Source organism: Triturus cristatus, chromosome 1_2 (assembly GCF_964204655.1).
Source record: "Triturus cristatus chromosome 1_2, aTriCri1.1, whole genome shotgun sequence".
Taxonomy (NCBI): Eukaryota; Metazoa; Chordata; class Amphibia; order Caudata; family Salamandridae; genus Triturus; species Triturus cristatus.
Window position 1 is genome coordinate 584,264,729 of NC_140580.1, and position 12,569 is coordinate 584,277,297.

At 41.9% G+C, this 12,569-nt stretch overlaps 1 protein-coding gene across 4 annotated transcripts in view; it reads right to left on the reverse strand.

Moving 5' to 3' along the window:
- The window catches only part of NT5C2 (5'-nucleotidase, cytosolic II), a 542,012-nt gene that overhangs the window by 198,931 nt on the left and 330,512 nt on the right, over nt 1-12,569 (reverse strand). The gene's annotated exons all lie outside the window — the stretch shown is intronic.

The window sequence follows — 12,569 nt, forward strand, 5'->3', positions numbered from 1 at the left end:
TTAAGGGTCTAACTATGGAACTACATTCTGAACAGAATGCTGACTCTCAGATAGATGATGAGGATCTAAATTAAACCAACAATAAGATTTTAAAAAGTTCCCAACCATGTTGCTAGGCCTGGACATAAAAAAGAAAATTATATTCACCAAAGTATGCACAGGAGGCCAAGCACCATCCTTTCAGAGCGAAATGTCAACCGTGTAGGAGAGAGTCCTTCACTGTGTTTCTACAACTGTCTTGTTACCCTCCTTTTAGCATTATTGCCTCAACTAGTATATTTCAGACGGGCCAATATCTTAACAGGAACCGCTTAGTATAAAACTCATTTTTAATACTCACAAATTAGACAAATGGGCAAAAAAATGTCAATACTTCAAACAATCCATCAGAAAGAGAAACTGAAACACTCATCCATACACCCTCTACAATCAGATTTCTGGCAAAACAAATGATCCTTTTCAGTAGCTGGTTCACATTATGAAAATTCAAAAATACTCTGGTTTCCAACCAATAAATAACATGTTAAAACATGTCAACTCACGGTTTAGTGGATCCACCGAAATGTTAAAAGGGAGTTTCTCTTTCTGATGAATTTGGCAGATGTATTGATCTTTATCTGGACATTTGCATGATTGTTTAGAATTGAACAGAAAGTTGAAAGGAAAAGGTTTTTGCTATTGCATAAGAAGCAAATTTATTTTGATTTACTTTGAAGAATAAATAAGGGGTGGGCACTTTGTCTTATGTATATTTTGTTACTACTGCTGATATCCCTTTTTGCCATTGTTATTGAGAGCCCCCTAAACTTTGAAGATGTTTAATAGCTTGACTGGTCATTCGTACTCACACAATGGGCTGAGTGGATAATTAGCATTTTTTTACGGTTGGTCAAGAACCACGCCACAATTAATTGAGTAGTGCATAATATCAGTCATTGCTAGGTTCGTTTTGGAAGCTGGTTCTTAATGCCACTGGCTTGGCGATCATAAGTGTGGGCTGAAGAAGTTATATGCACTAAAAAGAAAAATATTGGTTTCCCGGACGTTGGCCACAAAGTTGAAAGCATGGGTGTATCGCCACATTCTTTTCTCATTTTGCAAATGGTAAATAATGGTTGGATTACAATTTTTTTTATTGATCCCACTAGGGCCCAATCCCCACAGGGAAGAAAAAAATGACTGCAAACTGCGCAGTCACTAATTTGATGTACAACATAATGTGAAAATTAGCAAAGTAATTTGCATCCAATCACAAGTTATTTATCTAAGAATGGGGAATACCACTAACAAATATTTTGTCTTCCACAGTGGGCAAACAGTAGGTGTGCTACTTACTGCTTTGATTTGCTACTAAATTGTAATCCTGTATCGGGCTCAAACAGGAGTATGCCCTAAAACATAATTTTCAGCACCATCATAATCAAGGCCTATGTTGGGCAGCTATAGTGAAGAGATTATCATTTTTTTTGCTTGTATTGGTACTTGGTGCCTTTGAAAATCTTGAATAATTTAGTATATGTTTTCTCCTTTATGTCCATATCTGACACAAATTAATTTTGAAGCCAATATGGTCTTAAGCTAAGGAGCCTCTTTTGTGATGATTCTATGGGGCCTAGGAAAATAAAACAGCCACAGTGTGTCCAATACACGTCTCTTTTTAAATACAATCTTACAGATCAGTGGTTGAGTGAGAGGTTTCCAACTACCCAGGTATGCACATTCAATTAGTTTGTCAAAGTTATCTTCCTATGTTGATTTAAGAGTTGAAACCTGTAATTAAGTGTATATAGATCGACTGTGTCTATATTCCTTCACCATGTCATCATTCTTGATGTATCAAAATGTACTTACTTATGAATCCACCACGCCTGCAATCATTTCAACTAACATTAACTGTCAAGAGCAATTGTCTGTATATAGGCAGGCATAGTTATGCAACGCACTGACTAAGGTAGGCGAGGTGATATCTCCACATTGTGGACAGCTACTTATAGTCTCTGGTTTCTGAACCATTAACAGTATATTGCCACTTGAATCAATATTGTCCTATTCACAGGACTTCAGATCCACCTTACAGCTGCAACCATTAACCTTATATATTCTCACGTCTTTTTGACCTTTTCTCTTACTTTGCAACATCATTTCTTCAATTCCCTTCATCAGAGGCTAGCAACCAGTGGATTATTGCTCTTCCAGGACATTGCAATTTACCTTTATGCAAGCACCAAGGTTAAGACTACAAACTTCATTGCTACCTTAAGTTTCTTAATGTGCGGCTACATCCTCAGTAAACAACCTTTTGGGTGATCCAGAAAAGTCCCATTATATCGTTAGTCTGATGTAAGATGTCTGCCCAATAAGTAAGCAGGTTTGGACACACCCAAAACAGATGAATGAAGACTGCATTATTCACAGCACACAGAGGGCATCTACCTATCACCAGCATAAATATTTTGTACTGTTTGCAAGGTGTAAGGTATGAGCGATGCAGAATGTGGTAAGCATTAGTTGAACTTGTGCATTCCTGGATGCAGCTTTAGGCTTAAAGCTTCACAGTCTGGGATATAAAGGATTTTTAAAGGACAGTAACCAGCCCCTTGCAATTATCAGCTGTCAGAAAACTTTGCAAAACCACATGATTATGTGGATTCTCAAACTGCTTCCCCCACATTTCCTCCATCAAAGTTTTTTGTGCATTATATTCCAGAGATTGTCGAGTAGTCAATTTGAATTTCTCCAGCTTTTCCTATGCTCCCATTTATCATAACTTATTCCACATGATTTGGGCTCCTAACTACCGAAAGGACATCATCTCCCAGCTCAATTCTAGTGCCGGTAATCCTCCCACCAGTGGCAGTGATGGGGTGTTCAAGGGGTTATCACAAGATTTAGAGGATTTAACTCTCAGGATTGACTGACTCCACAAGTGGCACTTATGGACTGGGAAAAGGACAAACCTTGCATCACCAGGAAATTTGCTGCTTTGGCGCTGCTGTTGGCCAAACGCCTCACAGCGAGGCATTCAGGCAGGGGACAAACCCCAAATAAAAACAATTGCTGGCCAAATTGACTTACTGCAACTATCAATAAGAAATCTATGCAGAACTAATGCTGGTAACCTGCTGCCCATGAGATATATAGGCACCGTTTCAAGGAATCCTCCTTGCAGCAGGAGATAAAGATAATCATTAACGTAGTTCATGATAGATTATTTGTACTGGGACTATAATTGAAAGGGCTGATCTAGATGCATATGGTGACTATTATCTGTGCTGTGTTTGAAATATGTCGAATTATATGGTGCAATTTTATCTTGGTGGTCTGTATGTTTACTAACAAAAAACTGTCATGAAACTTTTTTTTTTTTTAAACAAACCTCTCAGGTACTACATTGCACCAATTGATATAAGGGCCTCTAGAACCGATCGGGAAGTGTGCCGCAAGTACACCAAAATATCAATATCATCAGAGTAAAGTGAAATAACATGTCACCGAATCCACCCTAATGCCCCACCTGAAGGCAGTGGCTCTGAACGTCTCTGCAATCGCCTCCATAGCTTGGAGCAGATAACGGGGGTGGGGGGGAACAGGGCAACCCGGACGTGTCCCCCCTCTAGATTTGCCAAAGGTCAGAAAGCGCAGTGTCAGTTTGCAATCTTTCTATCTTAATATCCCTTCTCCATACCCTATGCCCTTCAATGCAGCATACATGTAATCCCATCATGAGCAGTCAAATGCCTTCTCCATGTCGATTCACACCACTGCTGCAATTGGGTTATCTCTATCGTATTTAATGTATGACATGAACTAGATGGCAGATGTTCATAGCCGTGCACCTGGTTGGAACAAAACCTGCTTGATCTTGGTGCACAACGGAAATCAACCGTGGGGCTATTCTGTTATCAATTACTTTACCTAGAACCTTGTAATCGAGATTCAACATGGATAGGGGCCCATAGGATTTGAGTTCTAACAAGCTATGTCGAGTCTTTGGCAGCAACACTATCTCTGCCTCACTCATACTTGCTGGTAATTTGCTTTACAGAAGGTGTCCACATACACTTTCAGCAACCTGTGTACAAAGAGAGAGGCATATTTACCATAACATTCAGAAGGCTACCCGTCACTACCTGGGGTTTTGTTAGTCACCATACTCTGGATTTCTGCAAACTGTTAAGTTGCATCCAAATCCATCACCTGTTGTTCATTTAATTTAGTAACCCTGGCTGCCTGTACACACCCCTCCTCCCCCCTGGCACTAAATTGATAGTAAGGTGATGCTGCTTCATTTATCTGCTCTTGTGTAGACACTACCTGCCCAGTAAAATCCCTTACTGCCGTGAGGGTATGCTGTGAGATGTGTCACGAAGTAACCAAGCCAAGAGGCGCCCAGATTTTTCTCCTTCAACATACTGTCTTGCTAGATGTTCTCCGTCATCCAGAGAGGAAAGTATTGTTACTGCTTCTTTATGTGCACTCTGCATGACCAGTAATTCTTCAAGATTCTGTTTCACCCAAATCACATCTTCTTCTTCTTCTTTAGGCCCATCTTTCAGACTCAACACTTCATTACTTAAGGTTGTTCTAACTCTATAATTGAGATACACACCCCAAGCAAATACACTTTGGAAGAATTCTACTCCTGCCATTGATCCCCTTTGGAGTCCTCATGATGCTCAAAATATTTTATTTTGTGTGTGCCTAAAGTTTCTGTGAATACTCTATCCAGGACAGCAATGGCCGGCATACTCCATGTGGGAATTTGGAGTTTATAACGACCCCTGTCGAACACATTTGCCTGCAGTCAGGGATCTAAGAAAGTACAAGCCAGATAATCACAACTTAATGTTCCGGCTTGTAATTATGATATGTGCAACATAAAACCATTTCTGTACAATATATGCATGTGGGAATATTCAGAATATTCTCTTTTTTCTTTTTTAAAAAAAAATATGTTTTATTATCATTTTTGCACTTCTTTTGCAAGGCGTACAGGATTACTACAGAATTACCAGTACAAAATACAAAGGAAGAAAATTAACAAAGAGGATAAAAAATAGCCATGAAGCAATACAAAAAAATACATTTACAGATTATGATATTCATGCCAGCTCTCCCCGAATCCATTGCCGAACAGGGTCCCAAATTTTCCTACCAAAACACCTTTTCCTTCTGCCTTTTGTTCTGTAAATAGCTTCCTCTATGTTATAAGAGGCTAAAAGACGCGCTCTCCACGTTTCAAATAAAGGAGGAGATGGGCTAATCCATTCTTGAGTAATACAAGCCCTGATTAATGCCATAGATATAAATAGGAAAGCTTGTTTTCCCTCTGGCAGCGTATCTGAATTCACGCCAATTAAGACAAGTTCCCCCGTTAGAATAGGTGAAGACCCAAGCACTATATTCAAAAAGGCCTGTATTGCCTCAAAGAAGGGGGCTAACTGCGGACAGGCAAAGAACATATGTATCGACTCTGCAGCCTGACAGCCACACCTATTACATGCTGTTCCCGCCGTCGCACCCCATTTTGAAATTTTTAAAGGCTGTAATATAGATCATACACAGCCATATAATACTGAGTACGTGATCTACCAGTGACCAGAACCGTATTAGCCAAAGCAATTGATTCTTCTAGGCATATAGCCTTGGTACCTAACCTCTCAGCCCATCTAGCTGCATGAGCAGCTAAATCATCTAAACAGGTATCCAAAAGGATTCTGTAATAATAACCAATTCGTTTTTTAACAAATAGGTTGTCAATAAGTGGAATCCTAACAATGCCCAATACTTCTGACATCGACAGAGAGCAAAAAAAACTATGAATCTGTAAATATTTTAAATAATCCTGCATTGAGAGATGATATCTTTCCGTTAACTCCAAAAAAGTAAGTAACCGGCTATTCTGCCATATGTCATTCACACAGTCAATTCCTTTGTTTCGCCATCTAGACATGACTGCATCATGAAAAACCGATGGAAATATTTTAGAGGCAGAAAGAGGTGTATAAATCAACAATTTCATAATTCCCAATTGATGCCTAACTATCTTCCATACCCCGAAGGCTGCTTTCAACGTCTTAAATTTAATTTTTTTAATAATAACTTGGTTCCATATTTTTAAGAAAACAGCCGCGACATTCCTCTCCCATTATAAGTTCATATATTGAGGGTGAGTGACTCTGAGGAATCCTTGCTTTTCCCCCAATAATCAATGGAGAAATAAACTGTAAAACATAATAGAACAAAAAATGAGGGATTACCCCCCCCCCCCCTGGATTTTGGTATAATAATCTTTTTATAAGACCTACGATGTTTTTTATAGCCCCAGATAAACCTGGACACCAATCTTTCCAGTTGTTTAAAGAAAATCAAGGGAAACTCAAGAGGAATAGATCGAAACATGTAAAGAAATTTTGGAAGAATAATCATTTTTAACACGTTGCTCCGACCGAATAAGGATAAATGAAGATGATCGATCCATTCAAGTGTAAAGTTTGTGTTTTGAAGAACCGGGTCAAAATTTATAGCTGGAATATCTGATACAGGGGATGTGATTTTAATGCCCAAATACGTTGCTACAGAAACTAAAGGAATCGATGGAGGGGGGGGGGGGGGGGGGGGGGAGGGGTCTTACCTATAAATACGATTTGAGTTTTCGCTATGTTCAATTTATAGCCAGAAAAGGCCCCAAACCGAGTAGTCCTCAACCACTGGAAGAGCTTTCGAGATATTAGTTGTAAGTACTATAATATCATCAGCGAAGGCAAGCGCTCTAGAATTGATATTGGCCACAGAAACTGGAGGTATTTCATATGCTGAATTCAGTTTGTTTAAAAATATATCTATGTAAAGAGCAAACAAAAGTGGGGAAGAGGGACAGCCCTGACGAATACCTCTAGAAATGGAGAAAGGAAGAGATTTTTTGGAGCCCAATTTTATGCAAGATGTGGGAGATACATAAAGAGATTTTAAGGCAAGGATAATCCGTGGGCCAAACCCTTTCATTGCTAGCATCTCCCACAGATATGACCAGGCTACCCTGTCGAATGCCTTCTCGGCATCCAACAGGGTAATGCCTAGATCACACCTCATCACTTCGGCCCGGTCCATTAAAGTAATTACTCGCCTAACATGATCCGAGGTATCCCGATATGGAATAAAGCCGTGCTGCAGGGGCGATACTATTGTAGAAATTACCCCCGAAATACGAGATGCTAAAATCTTTGAAAAAACCTTAATATCAGCATTGATAGTGATATTGGTCTAAAAGATGAAGGAAGAAGATGGGGTTTGCCTTTCTTGAGAAAAGCCATGATTGTCGATTGGCTCCAAGATGGAGGTGCAACCGCATTTTGAGCCTCAACACAAGTCTGGAGAAAGTCTTGTTTCAGAATAAATCTGAACACTCTATAAAACTCTAATGGTATACCATCTGGGCCCATAGCTTTCCCGGTAGGCAACGAAAGAATGTCCGCCTCTACTTCATCCCATGAGATTTCTACATCGAGGGCTGCAGATTGAACATCAGTTAACTTGGAGATGTTGTCAGTCCCACAAAAATTTAACAGGGACTCCGATGAATACGACAAATTTTCCTCCGTATAAAGTTTGCTATAATATAAGCGAAAAACCTCCAAAATTTCTTCAGGTAGACTGTATAATTGACCCGAGTCACCCTGAATCTCACTCACAGCATTAAACACTTCCTGCTGCCTAAGTCTCTTAGCCAGGATCCGCCATGTCATTTCCCCCACTTCATAAACTTGGGAACGAGACACTGTGACCTGCTCCGCCAGTTTCGAAGCAAAGACCTCATAGAGCCTAGACTTATGTATGGCAAGTGTTGATTTAATAGGTTCAATATCTTGAGCAGCAATGATAGCGGAAACTAATTTAGCCTCCCACTCTATTATAGCCTTCTGATAGGTAGCAAGTCGGACCAGAGAGGACCTTTGTTTATTAATAGAATATGACAGGGTCTCTCCCCGGACCGCGGCCTTAAACGAATCCCAAACCATTTGAATGGAGGCAGTCCCACGGTTAATATCAAAAAATTGTTTAATCCATTTGGACATGTGTTCACTATACAATGGATCGGCCAAAAGTTTACGTTCAAATGTCCAGGAATTTATCTTCAGAGATGCACCCAATCCTTGCTTAATCTCAATTAATATAGGGTTGTGATCTGAGATTATTCTGGGGAATACCTCATAGGTGATATTATTTAGAAGTGCCAAGGAGACAAAAAAATAATCTAAATGAACCACTTTCTGATGAGGGGCTGAATAGAATGTATATCCCGTTGCCATATCTCTTTTTACAAACCCCACATCAGAAAGACCAGACTCAGTAACTAAACCTTTTAATGCTTTGTCGACCTTCTTCTTAAGCCCTAGATAAGAAGTCTCTGAGCTTATATTAACATCACTGTCAATATGGATATTAAAGTCCCCGCACAGTACTACTGGAGTGGGCCAGCCAGCTAATTCTATACTTAAAAAGTTTAACAGGTCAGGGTCATCAGAATTAGGGCCATATAAAGAGCAAATAGTCAACTGTTTACCATCTAAACAGAGTTATGTTATGACCCATCTTCCAAACTGATCGGTTTTGACACGATTGCATGACCCTAACCCCTTTCTACTAAGAACTGCCACTCCCCTAGTAGTAGTTCCTTGACTCGTGCATCCAACGAGATGCATTCCCAGATCATTAAAACATTTTCTATTATTCCATATCAAATGTGTCTCTTGCAGACAGAGGACATCTATTCGCATGCTTTGAATAATGTGAGCACATATACCCCTCTTTTGCTTATTACAGAATATTCTCTATGTCAAGGGTGCAAGCTATGCCAGCTGTCTATCAGGTGCCAGACCTGCATCCAATGTCACAGTGCTACTGAAGATCACATGGGTGATCCCTGCAGGGGCAGTGAGATATCCACTGCACCATCCAGAATGCAGAATCCAGATGATGGGACAGCCTGCTTGTGCCTACATCAGTAGGTGCAATCGACCTAGACTCCCTTGTCCCAGCTCCAATCCTCTTCACTCTCTGTGACAGATCCATTCAATGTAGCAGGACACCACTGATCTTGGTGCACTAAAGCTCTCATTTGCACCGTTGACTACACCCTGGAGGTGTGCTTGCTTTTTTGTTCAGGCACTTTCACTGCCAAAGCAGGAAATTATCTTCCAGTTGACCATCTCTTGTTACTGTGCTTTCCATTTTCCTGCATGATCATATGTTTCTCATTCAACACAGCAAGCTCTTCTCTCATCCTCCCAAGCTCATCCCCCTGCTCTGCCACCTCATTAAACAACTTCTGTAAAAGTCACTCAACTTGACCTGCAGCCCTGTATTCCAGTTTATTCCCTCTCAGCTATAATACTTTTCAATGCCACCTTCACTTGGAGCAGATTTATTGTCCCTTCTACCTCAGTCCACGAAATCAATATAAGTTAATCAGCCACTGGGCACCAGGCATCATTAATTGGCTATCTACTGAGGTGACTGCAACACGATCCTTCCGTACTATCTCTCTCCCTCCGCCTGACTTGTTTCTCTTGTTCCCAAAGACTAGCATTACTGAAACCAATTCTGCTATGATTCTGAAAATTATCTTGTGCTGGGCTAGTACTAACTGGAACTGAGTACTTTTTGATGAATTTGAGTAAGTGCAAAAAGAACAATTGATGGACAGAATGCAGAACAATGTCATACATTCACCCCCGTACAGAGATCTGGGCCTAACTGCCAGGTCAGGTCCTCCGTGGACGGGAAGCAAGCATCCTAAGACCGGTTTCGGGGTTTCAACCCTCATCAGCCAGGATAGCTTGACCCCAGTGGCATGAAGAGCAAGGGACCCACGTCTGGGCATACCCATCCCACCCGGGGTGACAAATGCATAAAAGAACAATTCATGGACAGAATGAAGAACTATGTCATACATTCATCCCAGTACAGAGATTTGGGCCTAAATCCATCGTGTTTTTGCTCCCCATGTCATTCGAGGTTGAACCCAGCCATATGCAAATCAGTATTGATCTTGTGCCCAATGGGAACAGGCCAGCCCAAACTGGGGTGGCGTGGTGAGCAAAAGAACGATTGATTAAACCCAAATCTTTGTGACTGGGGGTTGAATGTTTGCATTGTTCAGTATTCCGTCCATCATTTGTTTCTTTTGTATTTGAGTAAGTGTCACCCTCAATTACAACCAAGCACTTACAATGCAATAGGTCTAGCATTTACTAGAGTTTGAGCTATTGGCATTGTAGATTACAATGCCTTTTATTAATGTGTTGGTTTTTGAAACAAATGAATAACAGGCATTGTCATTTCCAATGCCAATAGCTCAAACTCTAGTAAATGCGAGACCTATTGCCTAGCCAATAGGTCTCGCTTTTGGGACCTTATAAGTATTTAGCTATGCAGCACAATATACTTGGTGCAACAACATCAACCGCTGCATGACTAAACACGTATAAGGTCCCAAAGGCGAGACCTATGTGCTATGCCTATGCTGTTTTGCAAATCGTTGTTTCTAGTTATGTTCGTCGTATTGTGTCAACTATGGTAAGCCAGAGCTACAACTCATAGAATGCATATTGTTGTCATTCAAAAAAAATCTGTGAAAGGAGAACTGTGCCCTTGCTGATGACGTTATTTGGCACTTCCATGATCGTACACTACCTATTTGTGTGTGGAAATCAGGTCTTCTGATTCCAGAGCTAACTATCTGACCACTCCACCACATCCTCGGCAGTCGAGGCTACTTGTTGCTGGCTTCAGCTAACCGGCTGTACAACGGTGTGCGGTAGATCAACGTGCAGTGATGTGTTAATAATTGGCACTCGTATGCCTCTAAATATGTCATTAGTATGGTATTGATGGACAGATGAGATGCAAACACGTTTATCTGGGGGCGGCCTCCTGATGGCCACACTGGACCCAGAGATCATGAAAGGAGGAGCCATTCGGGAACCCCCGTTGTTGACAGTACAGTTTGGGCAAAGATACCTTTAAGAATGTCGACTTCCCAGATCTCCGATCTATCCAGGAATAGCTCACCAATCAAGTTTTTCTATGCATTCTTTGACCTGTTCTGCTATTCTAATTATAAAAGCGGGTTTACAAGTACCAGAAAAAAAGAAAACAGCTTGCCTGGATTAGCGACCTGCTTGCGCATAGACCTAGAAACATTGAGAGTAGGGAGACGACCAAGGTCAACAAACACAATTGGGCAAAAGAAAATAATTAAAGACTAAAACACGCCGAATGATACCACTGAAAATTCCACAAGGGTTGAAAAGCAAACAGGAACATGTTATAGAAAAAGTAAGAACGGAGGGATTTATGATAAGTGCTATACTCTATACTGACCGTAGGTATTCTTGCCTCCTTTGCTGGAAGTCTGTGGCAGGATCCAGGGTGGATTTGGAGCAAAGAGGTTGTCGTTGGCCTGCTTCTTTCCAAAGAGCCTGGTCAGGGTCCCGGATTTGGAGTGGGTCTTCTTCATGGCGTCAGGTGCTGTGGGCCGGACCTGCTCCTCTAGCAGGGCATGCTGCGGTACTAGGGGCGTGCGGCGGCGGCTCTATACTGACGGGCACATGTGGAACGCGTTGGGCTGGCCCACGGGGAAGGAAAGCAGGGAACACCCAGCCCTCTTCCTGCAAGACTGAAACTCGCACAGGTAGGAAGGACGCCTTTCTGCCAGGGATCTACCCTGCCCTTCGAGGGCGAAACTGCCCTCCTCCCGGTTAGAGCTGTCTAGAGGAGCTGCCCTGTCACTGTCTGCTGCCAGAGAGTGGACTTTGGGAGGATGACGCACCAGGTAACACCTCCGTGAAAATATTTCACAGGGTCTGCAGCACTGCCCTGCAAATTATGTCCGCAAAGCACAAACAGACGCTCCGTAGGGAGAGGGCACCACACGGGTGCTACTGTGCAGTGTTGTCCCACAGATTCACGGAGGATAAAGGTACTAAAAGCGATGTCAAAATGGCGTGTGAACTGGGGTTCTGTTATACAAATCCTGGCCCTACACACCGTCGCTACTGCAGGTTGGGAATAAGGCTGTTCTTGGCGTGCTGCTGCCCTCTCACAGAGCACCTGTCCTTTCAGAGTGTAGAAATGCCATGGCAACAGTACGGTGAAAGTAACAAAGGTGCTGCTCCTGCTCCGCTTTTCACCACAAAAGCCCTGGTAACGAGAGTTAAGGTAAACCGGTGCTCTTAATAATCCTGCCGGGCACAATGAGCAAAAAAACAACTGGAAACAAGAAGAGATATACATCTTACTCCTGGCGGTGATGTGTTGTCCCTCAAGTGCACCTTTGTGGTCAGCCTGTGAGGTGCTGCTGTACGTGTGCACTTGTGCCTCCGTGTTGGTTCACTAGTACTGCTGCGCCTTCTTTCAGATCATCAGCAAGGAGCTGGACGGAGCAGAGCAAACAAGCGCCATTGCTCTTCAAATCTAAAAACACACAAGCCTGGCTTCCGGGCCGTTTGTAGCAGAGTTTAAAAACACACAGGTAGCTGTTGACTCTAAGAACCCGTCCATCCGAG